Source organism: Euprymna scolopes, chromosome 4 (genome assembly GCF_053919585.1).
Source record: "Euprymna scolopes isolate OS-2025 chromosome 4, ASM5391958v1, whole genome shotgun sequence".
NCBI lineage: Eukaryota > Metazoa > Mollusca > Cephalopoda > Sepiida > Sepiolidae > Euprymna > Euprymna scolopes.
The window spans coordinates 70151369-70171534 of NC_136485.1; the positions used below are offsets into that span (position 1 = coordinate 70151369).

Here is a 20166-nt window from a genome sequence, read left to right on the forward strand (position 1 = left end):
ATACATGCTCTATGGTTCAAAATAGTCTTTAAATTCCAACACATAATCAAAAATATTTAAAAAAAAAAAAAATTAATTTTATTTATTATATTATATAAAAAATCACTTTGTGTGTACGAGTTCCTTCCTCATATGTTCCAAAACAGTTGAGCCTATCTTTTGCAAATTTCACACAAAGCTAATTTATATGTCTGGCAGTGTTCTTAGATATGTTTTGTACAGAAATTCATCCGATAAATATCGAAAATCGAAAAAATCCAATCCTTAAAATAGCTTTTCTTTCTTATAGATAAGAAAGAATAATTTTTGCATGTGGAATATTTTATGTTACACCGGCCAAGGGAGATAATAAAATCTCAGCAAATCATTTCTTAAAAACAAAAAAAAAAAACAGATTTATTATAATCTGGATATATAATTTAGTGCTAGATCGTTTGACTACAGATCAAATGATCCTCTCATCATGCCCAGGTGTACCTCACCATTTTATTTTAATTTTTTTTCTTATTATAAGTTCAATTTACGATAAAACAGGTACCATTTTTAAATCGCTACAAATCATTTCTTCGTTTGCATATTTTAAGACTAAACATTCACGTGATATTGTAAACAAACACAGATGGAATTTGATGAACGACATTATGATTATTATTTTTTTGTTTTTTTTAAATTTTTTTACGAATTAGTCCACCAGGTAAATTATTCCTCATAATATATAATATTTAATAGAGGATTTATTCTATAATAATACAGATGCAATCTGCTAAATTAAAATATCATGTTTAAGCATATTATACGACAAGGCAATGCTGGGCTGACGGCTAGTTTATTACTAAAATTCTACTACTTTCTATAATTTTCTTTAATTTTTGGTGTACACTAATCTGTTCAACTGATTAGTATATCCGTAAGTTATTTTATTTTGAACAACCATATTTTGCATGCATCTCAATATAAATAAGCACTGAAAAATGCATAGCAGAAATTGTACAAAAATGATAAATTATTTTTATTTAGAAGAGAATTTTTTGTTATTTGTTATTGTTTTTGGGCATTTGCTTGACATAAAAGAAATAATTGAATAAAACCGTAAACATCTATTGTGTGTGTGTGTGTGTGTGTGTGTGTGTGTGTGTGTGTTTGTAACACCCTAGCAATTAAAAAAGAAAATTCCATAAATTCTGTTAAACTGTGATTTGAAACGGTCATTGATGAAAATGACTTGAATTCAAACAATTCGTAATCTTTTCAAACAGTCCAATAATTTGATTTAATAAACAAAAGGGAATACATTTCTGACATTACATAAGCACTAGTTTTAAAATTCTGCTTGTTACATTTCAGCAAAAATATGTCCTTTATAATTAAAACTGGCAGGTCTACTCGGCAAAACTTCAATTTCATTCATTCATTCAACATACATCTCATATATGACTCCTTTTAATATCATAGAATAAAAGAATTTTTTTGTAATTCAATGATTTTTCATTTATTAAAAGTATTATATACTTCAAATTGTTTAAATTAATAAAATGTTTTCTGATTCATTTCAACTAATTGAAATATTTATGCAAAAAAAAAAAATGTAAACTATTCAATTAAATGTCAATATATCCGTTTTTGTCAACCATAATTTTTGAAAATGTAAGACTGTTTTTTTTATATTTCAGCATTATCAATACATAATTTTTTGATTTGCAATGCTTATATAAACTTTAAAATAATAATGTATTTACTTGAACCTGATTAGGACCATGACGAATCAGAATATGTAAATTTTATAAATGTATCTTGCATATTTTCTGGGATAAGCTCAACTGCTACTATAAGTGGAAAATCACGTTTTTTTTTATTCAGTAGATAAAAAAGAAGTTGGATACAAGGTCAGGTGAAGATTGAAAAGGAAGCACTTCCGAGAAAGTAAACTCTGGCTTACAAAAAATCCTTAAGCAACCCCATTTGCATTCTTCAGTTAGGGTACATCAAGCAATTAATAATAAATTAACTCTTTCTAAAAGAGAGATGGTGATGCATGGGAAGCTGGATCCCCTAGGACTGCACAGAATTATACCTCAGCCGAATTGAAGCAGAGCCACTTCAAACTAGCTCAGGCTCTGTCAGGCTGATTGTCGAGGACGTATCCTCACCTGGTATAAAGTTTTTTTTTTTTTTTTTTTTTCTGCTGATGTATGAAATATCTTTGTGGAGCACAATTCCATTAGATAAATCTCAAGGATAAAAATTAGATTGAAATGCAATTCCATCGACCTGCAATTCAGGAATAGATAGCTCTGTGGATTCATATAGTGTTTTCATAACTTTAGAAATTATCTATTGTTTGAGATGAGGTAATGATGACTGATGAATAGGCGAAGAGAGCAACACAAAATGTGTAGAGAAGTGTTAAGTTAAAGCTTATTTTTCTTTTCTACATTAGCAATTGGATATTGCCAATGTGTGCGTGTACATATTTATATATACTAGCAGGTCTCCCGGCATTGCTCGTTCATAAAATGCATTTAAATATATTTTAATTTATTACTAAAGAGCCAATTCTCTATTATTTGTTATATTGTACATAATATATAGTAATGATTTCAAAAGTAAAAAAAAAAATGACTTGGGTGCCATCAGCTAGAATCGAAACCAAAACATTTAGCACTCCAGCTTTAGTCACTACCATCTGAACTATTGGAAAATGCTTATGTGTAAACCTTGAAAAAAAACTGAAAAAAAAAAACCCCCAACATTTTAGAATTTATAATGGAGGTTAGTTGTGCATGTAAATATAATATCCATGTTTCAAATTTCATGTTGAATGTTCAGATGGAATTTGTACACCCTTTACACATCCTTACAACCATTTTAAAATACTTTAATGAAACAGAAATTTGAGGAATATTACTCAATTGGTCTCATATACTCATGGTTCAATTTTCATGCAAATTAGAAATATTTGAATTTTCAATAGTTAGAGGTGGTTGGCACTTTTATTACCCATCTTAACCCTTAAAATATATAAAAACACTAACTAAAACATCCACAGTGACATGCTGATTACAAATGTCATTGGTTTGGCTGGATCAACCATTGAAACCTGATGTGTAAACACACGTACATCTTTGCTATATATACTCATCAGAAAAACGATGACGGCTGATATCAGCCTACAAATACACAATGATGTCTGTTCCCATTTTACACAAGGAAGTAGCCAACGGCTAACTGTAGCTAATAAGACCAGCCTAGCCATTTGAAGTGGTTATGCAATCTGATTTCTAATTATAGAACGAATAATGGTTGCCTACGGGTTACCAAAACATGATTCCTTATATTGCTTCGTTTATTTTCCTTTTATGATTGAAAACCAAAATCAGATGAAAAGGAAACAAATTGAAAACTATTTTTGTGAGTTTGTTTACTTGAAGAATTTCTACTTTATTTGATTAGCTACCGTTTACTTTACAATAAACCTTAACTAGTGTTGCCTGGGAATCTTTTTTACTTTGCTTTTGTTTTTTTTGTCCTTTTAAATTACGTCAATACTTGAACTTGTTAAAAATTATTTGTTCATTTTTTTTCTTCATTTTTTATAACTCTTTCAAATTTATAAATAACTAGAATATCTTCCCCAAAACGTAAAGTTAATTTCTCCAAATGGAACAATCTTCCATCACTTTTATGTTCTCTTATGAACAAATGAATAAATCAACATATAATGATCTATGATCTATAATATAATCTTATATCTAGAACCCTTATTCCAATTTTGATCAAAATCCATTACATGATTTTGATTCTAGAAAATGTCTAACAATTTAAGACTTAAGTTTAAGGGGTCTTTGAAAAAACTGAAATTCAGGGTGTCTCTTGTAATTGATGTTTAATAATTATGGATCAAATTGAAGGCAAATTGGAAATACTTAAATTTTCAAATAGACGGTTTTGTTCATATGTCCCTAAAACCCTTTAAAAATGCTCCAAAGAAATTGAAATTTGGAATATTTATTAATCGATCTTTAAGGCCTATTCTTAAGATATAACAGACACCATAACCCTTTACACTAGTAGTTTTGGTAAAAAAAAAAAAAAAAAAAAATCATAATGATCGGTTAATTAGTTTAATAGTGAATCCTGAACATACAAATATATAAACATATACACATACATGACTTTATAAAGATGAGGACCCAAGAGAATTTAGTACTAAATCACCAAGCAGACTGACAGCAGTTGTATGACGAATGTAGAGAAGTGGAAACTAGCTATTGTCTAGGGTACAAGAAGAAAATAACCTGTAGATATTTGCTCGGTACTTATGTATTTTTGGTATCATGCTGGAATTATTTTGAAAGCCATTCGTGAACTTTAACCATGCTTCATTTCTCTGTTAAATTATCTTTTGTTAATAGGCTTCTTTAAAAAAAAGTTTTAGTATTTTACTTTATTGTATTTTTTATGTCAAAAAGTAATCAATATTGTTGCCACATTTAGAAAGGTGCCAGAAAGTGCACCCTTTTCTGCCTTGACAAAGCTCTAAATCAACTTCAAAAACTAGTATGCATATGTGGGCCTCTTCAATACAACCTATTTCTCACAGAAGAAACGCCAGTCTCACTTTTCTATCGTTATTTCCATGGAAGGTGTTCGACTGAACTCTAGTCTTTGGAAGGCATTTACAACAAAATCTTGTTTTACTACTACAACAAAAAAAATTTTTTTTCTCTCTCTAAGCGGAATTACAATTGACAAATATTTTGTCAAATACATTATCACAAAACTGCTTCTTTACTGATTACAACAGGGTCGTTTTTAAATCCAATATCAAAATCTTCTAGTCATGAACCACCCTATAAGCAATCAAATTAAGTTCAATCGATTGATCACTGTAAAAACTTCCATGAATTTCTTTCGGTTAGAATCAATTCATGTCTCATTCACCCTTATACTCGTGCCTTTGATAAGTGGTGACCTCAATAGTAAAAAATAAATTTGTTCACGTTGTTATGATAAACACACGGACACAAAGTTATCTCTTCCATTCAACTCTCTTCCTCCACTTCTCCCTTTTTCTCGCTTTCTAACTTATCTTTCTCTCTTCTGTCTGTCTCTGACGTTCTGTCTTCTCTCTCCCTCTCTGTCTCTGACGTTCTGTCTTCTCTCTCCCTCTCTGTCTCTGACGTTCTGTCTTCTATCTCCCTCTCCGTCTCTGACGTTCTGTCTTCTATCTCCCTCTCCGTCTCTGACGTTCTGTCTTCTATCTCCCTCTCCGTCTCTGACGTTCTGTCTTCTATCTCCCTCTCCGTCTCTGACGTTCTGTCTTCTATCTCCCTCTCCCTCTCCGACGTTCTGTCTTCTCTCTCCCTCTCCCTCTCTGACGTTCTATCTCCCTCTTCGTCTCTGACGTTCTGTCTTCTATCTCCCTCTCCCTCTCTGACGTTCTATCTCCCTCTCCGTCTCTGACGTTCTGTCTTCTATCTCCCTCTCCCTCTCCGTCTCTGACGTTCTGTCTTCTCTCTCCCTCTCCCTCTCTGACGTTCTATCTCCCTCTCCGTCTCTGACGTTCTGTCTTCTATCTCCCTCTCCCTCTCTGACGTTCTGTCTTCTATCTCCCTCTCCCTCTCTGACGTTCTGTCTTCTATCTCCCTCTTCGTCTCTGACGTTCTGTCTTCTATCTCCCTCTCCCTCTCTGACGTTCTATCTCCCTCTCCGTCTCTGACGTTCTGTCTTCTATCTCCCTCTCCCTCTCCGTCTCTGACGTTCTGTCTTCTCTCTCCCTCTCCCTCTCTGACATTCTCTCTCCCTCTCCCTCTCTGACGTTCTATCTCCCTCTCCGTCTCTGACGTTCTGTCTTCTATCTCCCTCTCCCTCTCTGACGTTCTGTCTTCTATCTCCCTCTCCGTCTCTGACGTTCTGTCTTCTATCTCCCTCTCCCTCTCTGACGTTCTATCTCCCTCTCCGTCTCTGACGTTCTGTCTTCTCTCTCCCTCTCCGTCTCTGACGTTCTATCTCCCTCTCCGTCTCTGACGTTCTGTCTTCTATCTCCCTCTCCGTCTCTGACGTTCTGTCTTCTATCTCCCTCTCCGTCTCTGACGTTCTGTCTTCTATCTCCCTCTCCCTCTCTGACGTTCTGTCTTCTCTCTCCCTCTCCCTCTCCCTCTCTGACGTTCTATCTCCCTCTCCGTCTCTGACGTTCTGTCTTCTATCTCCCTCTCCCTCTCCGTCTCTGACGTTCTGTCTTCTCTCTCCCTCTCCCTCTCTGACGTTCTATCTCCCTCTCCGTCTCTGACGTTCTGTCTTCTATCTCCCTCTCCCTCTCCGTCTCTGACGTTCTGTCTTCTATCTCCCTCTCCCTCTCTGACATTCTCTCTCCCTCTCCCTCTCTGACGTTCTATCTCCCTCTCCGTCTCTGACGTTCTGTCTTCTATCTCCCTCTCCGTCTCTGACGTTCTGTCTTCTATCTCCCTCTCCCTCTCTGACGTTCTGTCTTCTATCTCCCTCTCCCTCTCCGTCTCTGACGTTCTGTCTTCTATCTCCCTCTCCCTCTCCGTCTCTGACGTTCTGTCTTCTCTCTCCCTCTCCGTCTCTGACGTTCTGTCTTCTCTCTCCCTCTCCGTCTCTGACGTTCTGTCTTCTCTCTCCCTCTCCCTCTCCGTCTCTTATGTTCTGTCTTCTTTCTCCCTCTCTGACGTTCTGTCTTCTCTCTCCCTCTCTGTCTCTGACGTTCTGGCCTCTCTCTCTCTCTCTCTTGTTCTGTTCTCTCTCTCTCTCTTGTTCTGTTCTCTCTCTCTCTCTCTCTTGTTCTGTCCTCTCTCTCTCTCTTGTTCTGTCCCCCCTCTCTCTCTCTCTCTCTCTCTCTCTCTTGTTCTGTCCTCTCTCTCTCTCTGTTGTTCTGTCCTCTCTCTCTCTCTCTCTCTCTCTCTCTCTCTCTCTCTCTCTCTCTCTCTCTCTCTTGTTCTGTCCTCTCTCTCTCTCTCTCTCTCTCTCTCTCTCTCTCTCTCTCTCTCTGTTGTTCTGTCCTCTCTCTCTGTTGTTCTGTCCTCTCTCCCTCTCTCTCTCTCTCTCTGTTGTTCTGTCCTCTCTCCCTCTCTCTCTCTCTCTCTCTCTCTCTCTGTTGTTCTGTCCTCCCCCCCCTCTCTCTCTCTGTTGTTCTGTCCTCTCTCCCTCTCTCTCTCTCTGTTGTTCTGTCCTCTCGCCCTCTCTCTATCGTTCTGTCCTCTCTCTCTCTCTCTATAGTTCTGTCCTCTCTCTCTCTTTCTGTCCTGTCTCTCTCTCTCTTTCTGTCCTGTCTCTCTCTCTCTCTCTTTCTGTCCTGTCTCTCTCTCTCTTTCTGTCCTGTCTCTCTCTCTCTCTTTCTGTCCTGTCTCTCTCTCTTTCTGTCTCTCTCTCTCTCTCTTTCTGTCCTGTCTCTCTCACTCTCTCTCTGTCCTGTCTCTCTCTCTCTCTCTCTCTCTCTCTTTCTGTCCTGTCTCTCTCTCTCTCTCTTTTTCTGTCCTCTCTCTCTCTTTCTCTCTTTTTCTGTCCTCTCTCTCTCTTTCTCTCTCTTTCTGTCCTCTCTCTCTCTTTCTGTCCTCTCTCTCTCTCTTTCTGTCCTCTCTCTCTCTCTCTTTCTGTCCTCTCTCTCTCTCTTTCTGTCCTCTCTCTCTCTTTCTGTCCTGTCTCTCTCTCTTTCTGTCCTGTCTCTCTCTCTCTCTCTCTCTTTCTGTCCTGTCTCTCTCTATCTCTCTCTCTCTGTCCTGTCTCTCTCTCTCTCTCTCTCTCTCTCTCTCTCTCTCTCTCTCTCTCTCTCTCTTTCTGTCATGTCTCTCTCTCTCTCTCTTTCTGTCCTGTCTCTCTCTCTCTCTTTCTGTCCTGTCTCTCTCTCTCTCTTTCTATCCTGTCTCTCTCTCTCTCTCTTTCTGTCCTGTCTCTCTCTCTCTCTTTCTGTCCTGTCTCTCTCTCTCTCTTTCTGTCCTGTCTCTCTCTCTCTCTTTCTGTCCTGTCTCTCTCTCTCTTTCTGTCCTGTCTCTCTCTCTCTCTTTCTGTCCTGTCTCTCTCTCTCTCTCTCTCTCTCTTTCTGTCCTGTCTCTCTCTCTCTCTCTCTCTCTCTCTCTCTCTCTCTTTCTGTCCTCTCTCTCTCTCTCTCTCTTTCTGTCCTGTCTCTCTCTCTCTCTCTGTCCTGTCTCTCTCTCTCTTTCTGTCCTGTCTCTCTCTCTCTCTCTTTCTGTCCTGTCTCTCTCTCTCTCTCTTTCTGTCCTGTCTCTCTCTCTCTCTCTTTTTCTGTCCTGTCTCTCTCTCTCTCTCTCTCTTTTTCTGTCCTGTCTCTCTCTCTCTCTCTTTCTGTCCTGTCTCTCTCTCTCTCTCTCTTTCTACCCTCTCTCTCTCTGTCTTTCTACCCTCTCTCTCTCTGTGTCTTTCTACCCTCTCTCTCTCTCTGTCTTTCTACCCTCTCTCTCTCTCTGTCTTTCTACCCTCTCTCTCTCTGTCTTTCTATCCTCTCTCTCTATGTCTTTCTATCCTCTCTCTCTCTGTCTTTCTATCCTCTCTCTCTCTGTCTTTCTATCCTCTCTCTATGTCTTTCTATCCTCTCTCTATGTCTTTCTATCCTCTCTCTCTCTATCCTCTCTCTCTCTCTCTATCCTCTCTCTATATCCTCTCTCTCTCTCTATCCTCTCTCTCTCTATCCTCTCTCTCTCTATCCTCTCTCTCTCTGTCTATCTATCCTATCTCTCTCTGTCTTTCTATCCTCTCTCTCTGTCTTTCTATCATCTCTCTCTGTCTTTCTATCCTCTCTCTCTGTCTTTCTATCCTCTCTCTCTATTCCTATCCTCTCTCTCTCTGTCTTTCTATCCTCACTCTCTCTCTCTTTCTGTCTTTCTATTCTCTCTCTCTCTGTCTTTTTATCCTCTCTCTCTCTCTCTCTCTTTCTTTTTATCCCCTCTCTCTCTTTCTCTGTCTTTCTATCCTCTCTCTCTGTCTTTCTATCCTCTCTCTCTCTGTCAAATTTTACCCAGTACCTACAAGAAAAGATCACTGACCTGTTGTCTCACTAACAACCTTATACTTGTTAACCCTTATCCTTGAGTGACCTCCGGGCCTTGATAAGTAGGAACTCCATTATAAAAAAAATTCCTTTTTCAACCCATCTGTAAGTATCATGAACAATTGAATTGCACCTGACTCTCCTTTCATAAACTCAGCAGGAGAACTTAACATTATTAGTCCAATTACTACTACTACTACTACTACTACATGGCAAAGAAGTTAATACAATTATAGTTGTTTTTAATGATTTATTTATATATATATATATATATATATATATATATATATATATATAATATATATATATATAGAGAGAGAGAGAGAGGCACACACAGTATAACTCCTATAATTTGAACATCCACTTCGTTCAAATTAGAGGATGCTGTTCAAGTTTCGTGATAAAAAAATGTGCTGCAGTTAACTTTAATTTTCTAAGAATTAAGAAATAGTAAATGAAATTCATTGCTGTATGATACTTCAAGTATATATTAAGTTGAGTTTACGATACATTGCAAGTAAGAATTATTGAATTTCATTACCAGGAACAAAAACATTGAAAATAAATTAAATTTACTCTTACTTGTTAGGTATTTATTACCTAAGTTATCATCTACAGAAATCATACATTTAAAATACAGTTTTTTTTTAGTTATTCATTGAATGAGTTTCATTGCAGTTTCTATTTTCATCGATTGAGCTCTCTGGTGCTGCCATTGTATTCCATAAGCGGTCATGAAAATCTACAATTTCTTGGTAGCTTCTCTATGATTATATCTCTTCGGAGTGTCATTGCTCGCAAAACATAGTTGTCACTAAAGTAAGGAATTTTTTCTAGAAATTTTATAACCGTCTCCATGGACTTTTCTGCATCATCCCATGATATTGCTTCATCAAAGTGTTCTTTCTTGGTTATTTACATTAGGGTCAAGAGAATGGGAGCTGTTACTATTTTCATTACCATTACTGCCTTCAGTAGTTTCCTCATCTTGTTGCACCCACATTTCAACATCATTTGCAGTAAGTGATTTAAGAATATTGATTGCATGCACTTGCGAAAGAAAATATGGCATCTTTGATAGTAAAATGGTGCTGAAAACCACTTATACTCACGGTACTATTTATCATATTCATCATGAAATCATTTCTGCAGAAACATTTTAAGTTCCAAATAATCCCTTGATCCATAGGTTGGATGAGAGAAGTCACATTAGGTGGTAAGTAACCCACAAAAATATTCCCGCAAGATGACAGTAGTTCTGACTCGAGAGGATGTGCTCTATAATTGTCCAACAGAAGCAAGCACATTGAATCAGGTTTACCTAATTCAAGAAAACGCCTCTGGACAACTGGCACAAATTCTTGCAAAAACCATTTTTTAAACAACTGTTGGTTCATCCATCCATTTTGTGAAGAATAATAGGATACTGGAAAAGGCGAAACTCCTTTCAATGCTCGGAGACACTTTGATTTGCTGATGACAAGAAGCTTAAGTTTATGAGTTCCAGGAGCATTAGTGCATACCATTAATGTTAGTCTTTCTTTATTTAATTTGAATCCTTTTATTTTCTGCTCTTCAGATCCGGCTAATGTTTTTGTAGGTAAGCACTTCCAATTTATGCCACTTTCATCAGCGTTGTAAACATCCTCTGGTGTTAAACCATAATCGGCAATTATCGTCTTGAATTTTTCACAATTTGATGCTGCATGTGTATCAGCAGACCGTTGTTCACCTGACATTGTTAATTGTCTTATACCATGTCTATTCTTAAAGCTCCTTAGCCAGGCTTCACTTAATTTCATATCTTCTGCTATATTCAACTCTTTTTTAAGAGATTTTGCTTTAGCAATTAACATGGGTCTAGATATTGCTAAACCTTCATTCCGTTTTGCTACAAACCACTCATGCAATATTCGATCGAATTCAACTTGCTTTGGGCTGCGAAGAGTCCTTCTTTTAACATGTCTTTTATTTGGAGAGAAAGGAGCAGCCTTCTATATTTCCTCCTTTTTCTTTTTGATGTAAAACAGTGTACTTCTTCCAATCTCTCATATATCTCTCAATATAACGCGATTTTCAATTCCAGCATCTAATTTTTCTATAATTTGACGTTTTTCGAGTAAAGTCAATGTCACTTGTTTTCTTTTAGAGTTGCAAGCTATTTCAATGGATTGTTTTACACTATTTTAAATATAGCAATCTGAAAAAAAAAAAAAAAAATTACAGTTAGTGTAAATTAATTATCAATAGCTAATCTACATTAATTACATAGTACCAATATTAACATTTCTGCGCAATATCTGACTAAACCATGTAAACAGTTTTACTGCAACTCCACATCAAATGTGCTAATACAATTTCAATGACGAGACAGTTCAAGTTTAGAAGAAGTCCAAATGAGAGGAAGTTCAAATGAAAGGAGTTTTACTGTATATATATAATATTAATCCATCAAATAAAATAATATATGAACAATTATTTAAAATGAATTGCATTAAACTTATTTAAAAAAACAAAACAAAAAAACGATGTGTATTCAAAGGAACATTAGAGTTAAATAAGATTTTTCTTTGAATTTTCAATGAAAAGCAAATATGTACAAATTAAATTTTAGGTGTATTTTAATTTTTTAATCTGACATAGGACTTTTACACAATGATGAAACCTCCTCATGAATATCCGTAATATTTTGTATATGATAAAAAGTTTTTAAATAAGTGTTTTTGAAAAAATGTAATGTTTTTCTGAATTTACATTTAGGTTTACATAATAAATATTAAGAGCTCTAGTTGAACACTATTGAGCTATGAAATAAATCTTTTGCATTAACTTAAAGAAATGTATATGTATATATGTTGATGTCTCTTTATTAACTTAATTTGATGTAACAGACTAACAGTTGTCCTTGAATCAGTCAAGAATAAACTGTGGGGATCTGCCAAATAGAGAAAGAATGAGTTTAGTATTATTAGCTCCAGTGGCATATTTGTCATTTTATTTAGATATAACTCTTTAAAGTTGCTTTTTATTAGATGTCCATAAATATAACATTTGCGCTGTAATACACTGTCTACATCTTTTGACAGAATTGTTTGTTAAACCTTTTTTATTTTATTTTTAGTGTGTGAATAGAGGCTTTATTTTGAAGGAACCGTAAAAAAGAATTACAAACCACCATTGGTGAAGTAGCGCATTGATGATACTGGTGTCAGGTTATTTTCTTCGTAGATTCTCTTGCTTTATAGCCTGTACATGTAGTTCTACCTGTGTACCTCCCTTAGCAAATTCCAGACCCCATTTTATGACATTTCATTTAATTATTCAGAAGCTTGCAGGTAAACCTATTTTGAAAGTAGATTAAAAGTGCAAAAATATTAAAGAAAAATAAAATCTAGTAAAAAAATAGAAATTAATCTCTGCCAGAAACCATGAATGCAGCCAATTTTAATGCTAACAACTACGCTCGTCTCTCTCCGCCTGAGTGCTGCTTCAACCAAATCGTGTGTTTGCTTGTTCCACATGTGTGATAGAAAGTAAAGGCGTTGCCTGTTACATAAGCATACATGTAATCTATATTAGTAAAATTGTGTGACCATTTCTCGTGTGTATGTGTGTTTCTCTCATCTACGTGACTTATTACAGTTTTATTCATTTATTATTTTTATTTATTGAGATAAAAAATACAATAGTGTAAACTACTCAACAAACAAAAAAAAAACCCTTCAAAATGATTCCATTAAAAAAATAATTTTACAGTAAAATGAGCTCCTGTGAAAAGTTTACCAGTGCATGAAAGGAGGAGGAAGGTTTCCTTAGTATTCACCCCCCCCCCTCGAATATCAGTCAGACGATAATTGCCGATATATACAGTATATGAACCAGGCTATATTGTAGATAGGATTTAAAAAAATTCAGTTTTCACAGTATCTCTTGTTTATCAAATTAAGTGAAAAAACAATAGTTTGAAAAAAAATGATAATAAAATGCCCCCTCCCTATGTTAAGAATGGGTTTCTAAATAAAATTATTTCAGCACTCTTCATATTCTGCATAAATACTGATCTCTTTGCTGATTTCGTACTTAGGGAGTTTTTCATTTCCATTTTAATAAAAAGAAAATGTCACTACTTGTCTGTTTATTTCTGTCCTTTGTGACTTACATTTTTTTTTTTTTTTTTTTTTACTATTGATTAATTATTTATTTGAATCAAAAATACAATAGTATAAAGTACTAAAATAATTTTTTTTTCCAAATCCTATTTGATAATTTTTTTTTTAAATTTAAATCCACCCATTCAATCCATTTCCGTTTCTTTGTAAACAAGTAAGCCATTTTAATCTTTTATTAATAATTAAAAAAAAAAAAAATTCCCGCCCTCCTAACAGTGTGCATTTGACCGTTCAGAAAATTGATTGCTTATCTTCCTTATACATGAATTCATTGATCATGCTGCTTTAGAATGTTATACCATCCTTTCAGAAAGCTTCTCACTCCACCCCCTCTACAAGCAATACAACTTGTTAGGTTATGGAAGTTTTCAATATCTTTTATATCTTAGTTTTTATCTCTTTACACTATATATATATATATATATATATATATATATATATATATATATATATATATATATACACACACACTAGAATAGGTAATATTCAATATTGCCCGAGAATTAATGTGGATCTCTGTATATTCTTGCTCCCAGTTCTGAACTACATATCATTTTTAATTTTTTAAATAAAAATAAAGTTTTTGATGTTTATAAATATCTTTTTTGAAAAAACATGCTTGAAATGTGTCAACATTATTTGAATAAGTGAAATCACATGACATCAGGTTGAATTCGGTCACCATCTTGTTTTGGTTTTGCTTATTCATATTTAATTCAATTCGGCATAGGTTAAAACATTACATGCTTCGGCATCATTAAGAATGACACAGGAAGAGAGAGAGAGAGAGAGAGGGAGAGAGAGAAGCAAACGAAGAGGGAGGGAGGGGTGCTGCAAATTTAGACGGTCAGAAATACAGTTGACCAGCACTTGTCCAACTTCATCTAGAACTGACCCGTTGTTGGTGCAGTGACAACCTCAAGCAGCAGTTTATTCCAGGGAGCTGATATGCAGATGGAAAATACAGCTTCTCGTCGGTTTAGCCGAAATCTGTGATAAAACAGATCAGATTGTGTCCTCTCAATCCACGGGTGCCGGGGTGACACATTTCAAAAGCACGTTTTCCTCAAGTTTATATGTGTAATGCTAAATAGATTTTAATTCGAAATGATTCCTCATTTATTAATATTAATTAATATTATAAAATTCAAAAAACGTTATGTAACATAAAAATTACATTCATAATTTTAAGAAATAAAAACTTAAAATTATGCCAATAAAATTTGGACACCTGCAAACTAGAAAATTACTTGTTGTTCCCTATATCACTCCAATCGAATGGGATCAAAATGTAATATCTGTTCATAGGCAAAACTGAACAGGTTCTTCTTAACATTGACAATTTGTAGTTTTCTTCCATTCAATGTTCCTTTTGGAGAACTGGATACACTCATGTTAAAAACTGACATTGTGTCTAATTTTTTTTACCTCATCGGACGGCAAGTTAAATAGGGGCAAACTAAAATGGATATGTATTAAGAATTTAAGCAAATATTTCTCTTGAATTTTACCAAATTGTTAATGGTGTTTCAATTGACAATTTATTTGAAAGCTTTGATAAAACGTTAATCTAAGTTCTGAAGTATTCATCGTTATGTGATAATTTAACACTTAAAATGCTAGGTATTTGAAAAAAACACATGAAAGTTGAAAAAGTATATGAAGTGTTCATTTCAGAGAAAAGCACAGCTTCCAAATATTGAATTTTCAGATAGTTTTCTCAGTTCCTTAAAAAAAATTGTTTTTTCTTTATATATAAATATTTATATTTTTTCTTTAACACATTTCTAACAATCAGATTTATGGTGAAACTACAACAAAGTGTTAAAATAAGCCCCTTTTAATTATTAGGATGTATGTTTGTGTGTGTGTGTATGTATGTATATATATATATATATATATATATATATATATATATAATATTATATCCTTTATTCTCATCATATATATATATCTATAAAAGTGAAATGTATATGTGTACATTTGCCTACCAAATTACTCTGTCAATTTTCAGTCTATAGACTCGAGATTTGATATAAGGGGTATTAAGACTTGGGACAATGTTTTTAATCGGTTTTTGGCCAGAAATTTGGCTGTCAAAGTTCAACAATTTGACCTTTGAAAACGCTACCACGCAAATTTTTGGTCTAACCACTTGAAATTTTAGATGTAGGTTACTTTTTAATTTGATTTGAGCCCAAAACAAATATTAAAGGGTCAAAATTGCAGTTAAAGTTTTTAAAAATTTGACTACTGCGGTCTCTACCAAATTACTCAGCCAATTTTTGGTCTAAATATTTGAAATTTTACATAAAGTGTATTCAGACATAGGGCAAGTTTTTTAATCAGTTTTTGGCTGAAAATTTTGCTGTCAAGGGGTCAAAATTCAAGATTTGACCTTTGCGGTATCTAGCAAACTCTTCAGCCAATTTTGGGTTTAAACATTTGAAATTTTACATAAAGGTATTCAGACATGCAGCAAGCGTTTTAATCAGTTTTGGGGCGAACATTTGGCTGCCAAGAAGTCAAAGTTTACAGAGTTGATCGTTGCAGACTTTATCAAACTCCTCCACCAATTTTGGGTCTAAACACTTGAAATTTTAGATGTAGATTATCTGGACATGAGTCAAACTTTTTAATATATATCTACATATGCACATAAAGTTATGAACAGTGCATAGGGCCTGAGCAAAGCCGGGATGAACTGCTAGTATATATATATAATTATAAAACTCAAATGACCTTGTAACAGGTGTTGTAACCCAACATCCGGTTTATGACTTCCGGTTACGCATGCGTACATAAACAAATAATCAATGCGACAATAAGACATATTGTTTTACTGTGTATGTTTTCAGCATCTCAATTGTTTTTTGTTTTTTTTTTCGCGTTTAAATTATCCAAATAAACAATTGTTAATACTTTCTGCATTTTTTTTTTACATTATTCATTACCATATTATGTTTAAGTTATTTTAACGCAATTTTCTTACAAATAAATCTACTTTAACCTGTTGACAACAGCAATTTACCCAACACCTTCATTTTTTTTTAAATTTCTTCTCTATTTTTAATACACCTTTCTTAAAAAATATAAAATACATTTTCTTCTACACTGCCAACATAAATAAATAACTTCCAAAATATGCTTTTTAAAAAAATTTGCATTACAAATAAATAATCAACATGACAATAAAACGTATTGTTTTACTGTGTACGTTTTCAGAGTCCCAATTGTTTTTTGTCTTTTTTGCATTTAAATTAAACAACATATCAAAATTTGAATTTAATTTTAAGTATTATGGTATCTGTTCAGTGCACATTTACCTATAAGTATGGAAAACCACTTATAATTCAATGGCTGTAAGTTTTTTTTTTCTCAAAAATAAACAATTATAAACAGAACAATTGCTAGAAATCTATCTATATTCTTTTTTCATTTTAATATACTTTCATAGAAATGTTTCTGCTATGTCACAAAAAATTATTTTCTTTAAGTCAAAGTGTCACGCTCGTACATTAATTCCATAGCTAATATAACATACTGACCCAACGGGTCACGGGTAGTCTAGTGTATGTGTGTGTGTGTATATATATATATATGAAGCAAATAATATTCTGAGATGGCAAGATGAAAAAGGAACAAACCAAGTTATATGTTCATCAACATTTCATCTTCATTTCAAGACTTCCTCGAAATAATTAAATTTAAGAAAAAAAATATAAACATCCTGAAGAAGTCTTGAAATAAGGACGAAATGTGGATGAACATATAACTTGGCTTGCTCCTTTTTCATCTGTCTCTCTCTCTCTCTCTCTCTCTCTATATATATATATATATATATATATATATATATATATATATAAACAGTAGACACTTAGTATTGCCTGTATATTGCTGATTAGAAGTAATTTCAAATAAAGTCATGTTTACAAATTTTGCCCTAAAAGAGAAGTTAAAAATAACCTTTCAAATATGAGGTTAAGTAATAAAAAAAACTGTTAGCCATGGTCTTTTATTTATGAAAAACAAAACGCTACATTTTTTTTTACAGGCAGCTGTAATGGATTATTTCAAGTCTTGAGCATATCAATAAAAATAACTTAAATATTTAAACTTTTTAAATACATCGTTTGCTGAGGTATTCTTTGTTTAATTATGGTTTCATTTAATGAAACAAAATAATCTACTTAAAAACAAATTATTTTCAGTTTTTTTATGGTCTAATTTAGTTATTTTATGGACCTAACCGATAATTGCCCCTAGTGACCCCGGATGAAATCAAAGGAAAATTTCAATGGTGTCTTTAGATTCTGTTAAAAATTTAATCCTTTTTTTGAAATTTATTTAAATGTTCTGTTAACATATCGATTTATGACACACAGACAGTAACCCCCTTTTCTCCTCCATGTACATAATTTTTAGCACAATGATGCATTTCATTCCTCATAGGGATGAAACGCAGAAGCCTCTTTGTAGCCTAATTGCCATAAAGTTATTTTCATAATTATATATATATATATATATATATATATATATATATATATATATTAGATAATATTACTAATAACAGTATAATAGTATAACATAATAGTATAACATATGTCTCTGTATTTAATTTTATATAGAACTAATTACAAAATATATATTTCCGGATATATAAATTGTTGATTTTATCTAAATTTTATATCCATATATAATTCAGTTTTAATATTATTTGAATTAAATTTATTATTACATAAATTATAATTCTTTATTGTCATTTAATTATTTAAATAAATATAAATGTATAAATATATATAGATTAGTTATAAATAATAAATTAATAAAATACTAAATAGAATATTTTCAGTAGTGTATATTAAAATTAATACAATTTATTAATATGAATATTGAAATTTTAGTGATTTTACTTGTAAATTTAAAATAGCATAATAAAATAAAAGGTAATTGCAACTTCTCTTCCAATATTCGGATTTTGTAATCATGCCCAAATGCATATTTTCTTTTGGTGGATTGATAGTTGCTATTTCTTCTAATGAATTAAGGGCAAAATAGATTCATTGATATAATAATTAAATGAATGATTTTGCACGAAACAGTTACTGTTAAGAATTGTAAATGTCATTTAATTAAAAGAATAAATTGTAAGATAGTCAACATCATGAAATTAGGAATAATGACTTTTGTCATTCATTTGTTATATACTCTGTAATTACATTGAGCTACATAAATTAAGGATTGTTATATAAAAATAGTGAAATATAATTGAAAAAAATATTTTCCATAGAAAAAAAAAAAAAAAAAATATATATATATATATATATAATCTCACACTCTTACACCTAGGTTATTAAAAAAAAAGGCTGATAAACCCAAACTACTGACAAATGTTTCCTTTTTTCTCTTCTCTATATCTATATGTCAAGGAGGATTTATATGCACTGTAAAAATTGGCTCATCTTCAAAAGCATTTTATATTGTCTTACTGCTGGTTTCAAGTAATACAGGACTCCACTTTAGTATCCAAAAATATACTTACAATTATTTAATAAAAGATGCATTATATAGATTTTATGATAATGAGACAGTGTTTAATGTCAGTGATAGAGCATATGTAGTTCTTGGTTTGAAGAGTTAGGCCTAGGATCAATGACACATGATGCTAATCAGATAATGAGTTCTTTGGTTTTCTGCTCAGTTATTAAATTCACGTGTATGAATCCCTCTTTATAAACCATTTGTGATAAAATAGTAGGTAAGACAGAACTCTCCAGCTTGGCAATGTAATCTAACAGGTAAAACAAAAAAATGAGATGTTATTCTTTTTCTTAAATATTTGCTCTCTGCATTAAATACATTGAGCTCTCAAGTCTGAAATGATGTTTGATATATATTTATAGCTCTATAGAGTTGAATATTAAATTGAGGTTTCCAATTGGATTTAGTTTGTAACGAAGCATCACTTCAATACCACATACACGCATTAATATTATAAAAAAAACACATTGTAGGGAACAAATTCTCAGAAATTCAGTTTTATCTATATAAAATGCAGGCCTTCCACCAGGATATATATATATATATATATATATATATATATATATATATATGGAGTTTGAAATCTATAAGGCATTTATTTTTCTTGTAGAGGCTATCATCAATGCTCATAAAAAGTAGAGTAACTCTCTCAAAAAAAAAAAGAAAAAACAACAAGAAAACATATTGCATTCCACAATCATTTAATATTTTGTTTCACTATATATTATTTCCATAAAATATTTTTAATTTCTTCTTCAGATCATATTGTTCAATAGACCACATACATATGAATTGTGGTATCTTTGTACTGTGTGTTATCCTCCAATTGTTTGCCATCAATAATAGATTTTCTCTTAAACTACAATCAAATGCAAGATAAATGTTTTGACCAACCGTTATTGATGTTGGTCTTAACTTTTTTCTTCCATTCTTCTAGGCTTTGATCTTGTTTTGTGTCAATATTTCATGCTCCAGGTTTGTTTTACATTAGACAAAGGTACAAAAAGTGGTCAAAACAAATATATAAACGAACAAATGTTATCAAAGGCAAGATAAGTTACTCTTATACCTATACAAAATAGATTAAGTACTTATTATTACTATTATTTCTTATTCTGTGATCTGCCTTTCCTTTTTCAATTTTGTTATATTCTCTTCATCACTACACTAAGAGGTCACCATAACCTTACACTAATTGGTTGAGTTTTCTGATTTTCTAGTTTTCCTATCAATCTATTATTTTAATCTCATTCCGTGTGATCAACCCTATCTGATTACAACCCATTGCTGTTTCTGGTACATTTCCTTTAGGGTACCAACATATTGCATTTTTAGATTCCCTTTCACAACCGCACACAATTCTTGATAATTTACTCACTTAAGGACAACCTGATTCAAAAGAAATGTCTCCAATAGTAAAATTACTTCATTACA

At 32.9% G+C, this 20166-nt stretch overlaps 1 protein-coding gene across 9 annotated transcripts in view; it reads left to right on the forward strand.

Moving 5' to 3' along the window:
- Positions 1–20166, forward strand: part of LOC145268298 (CREB-regulated transcription coactivator 1-like) — a 237986-nt gene that overhangs the window by 165559 nt on the left and 52261 nt on the right. The window lies entirely within an intron of this gene.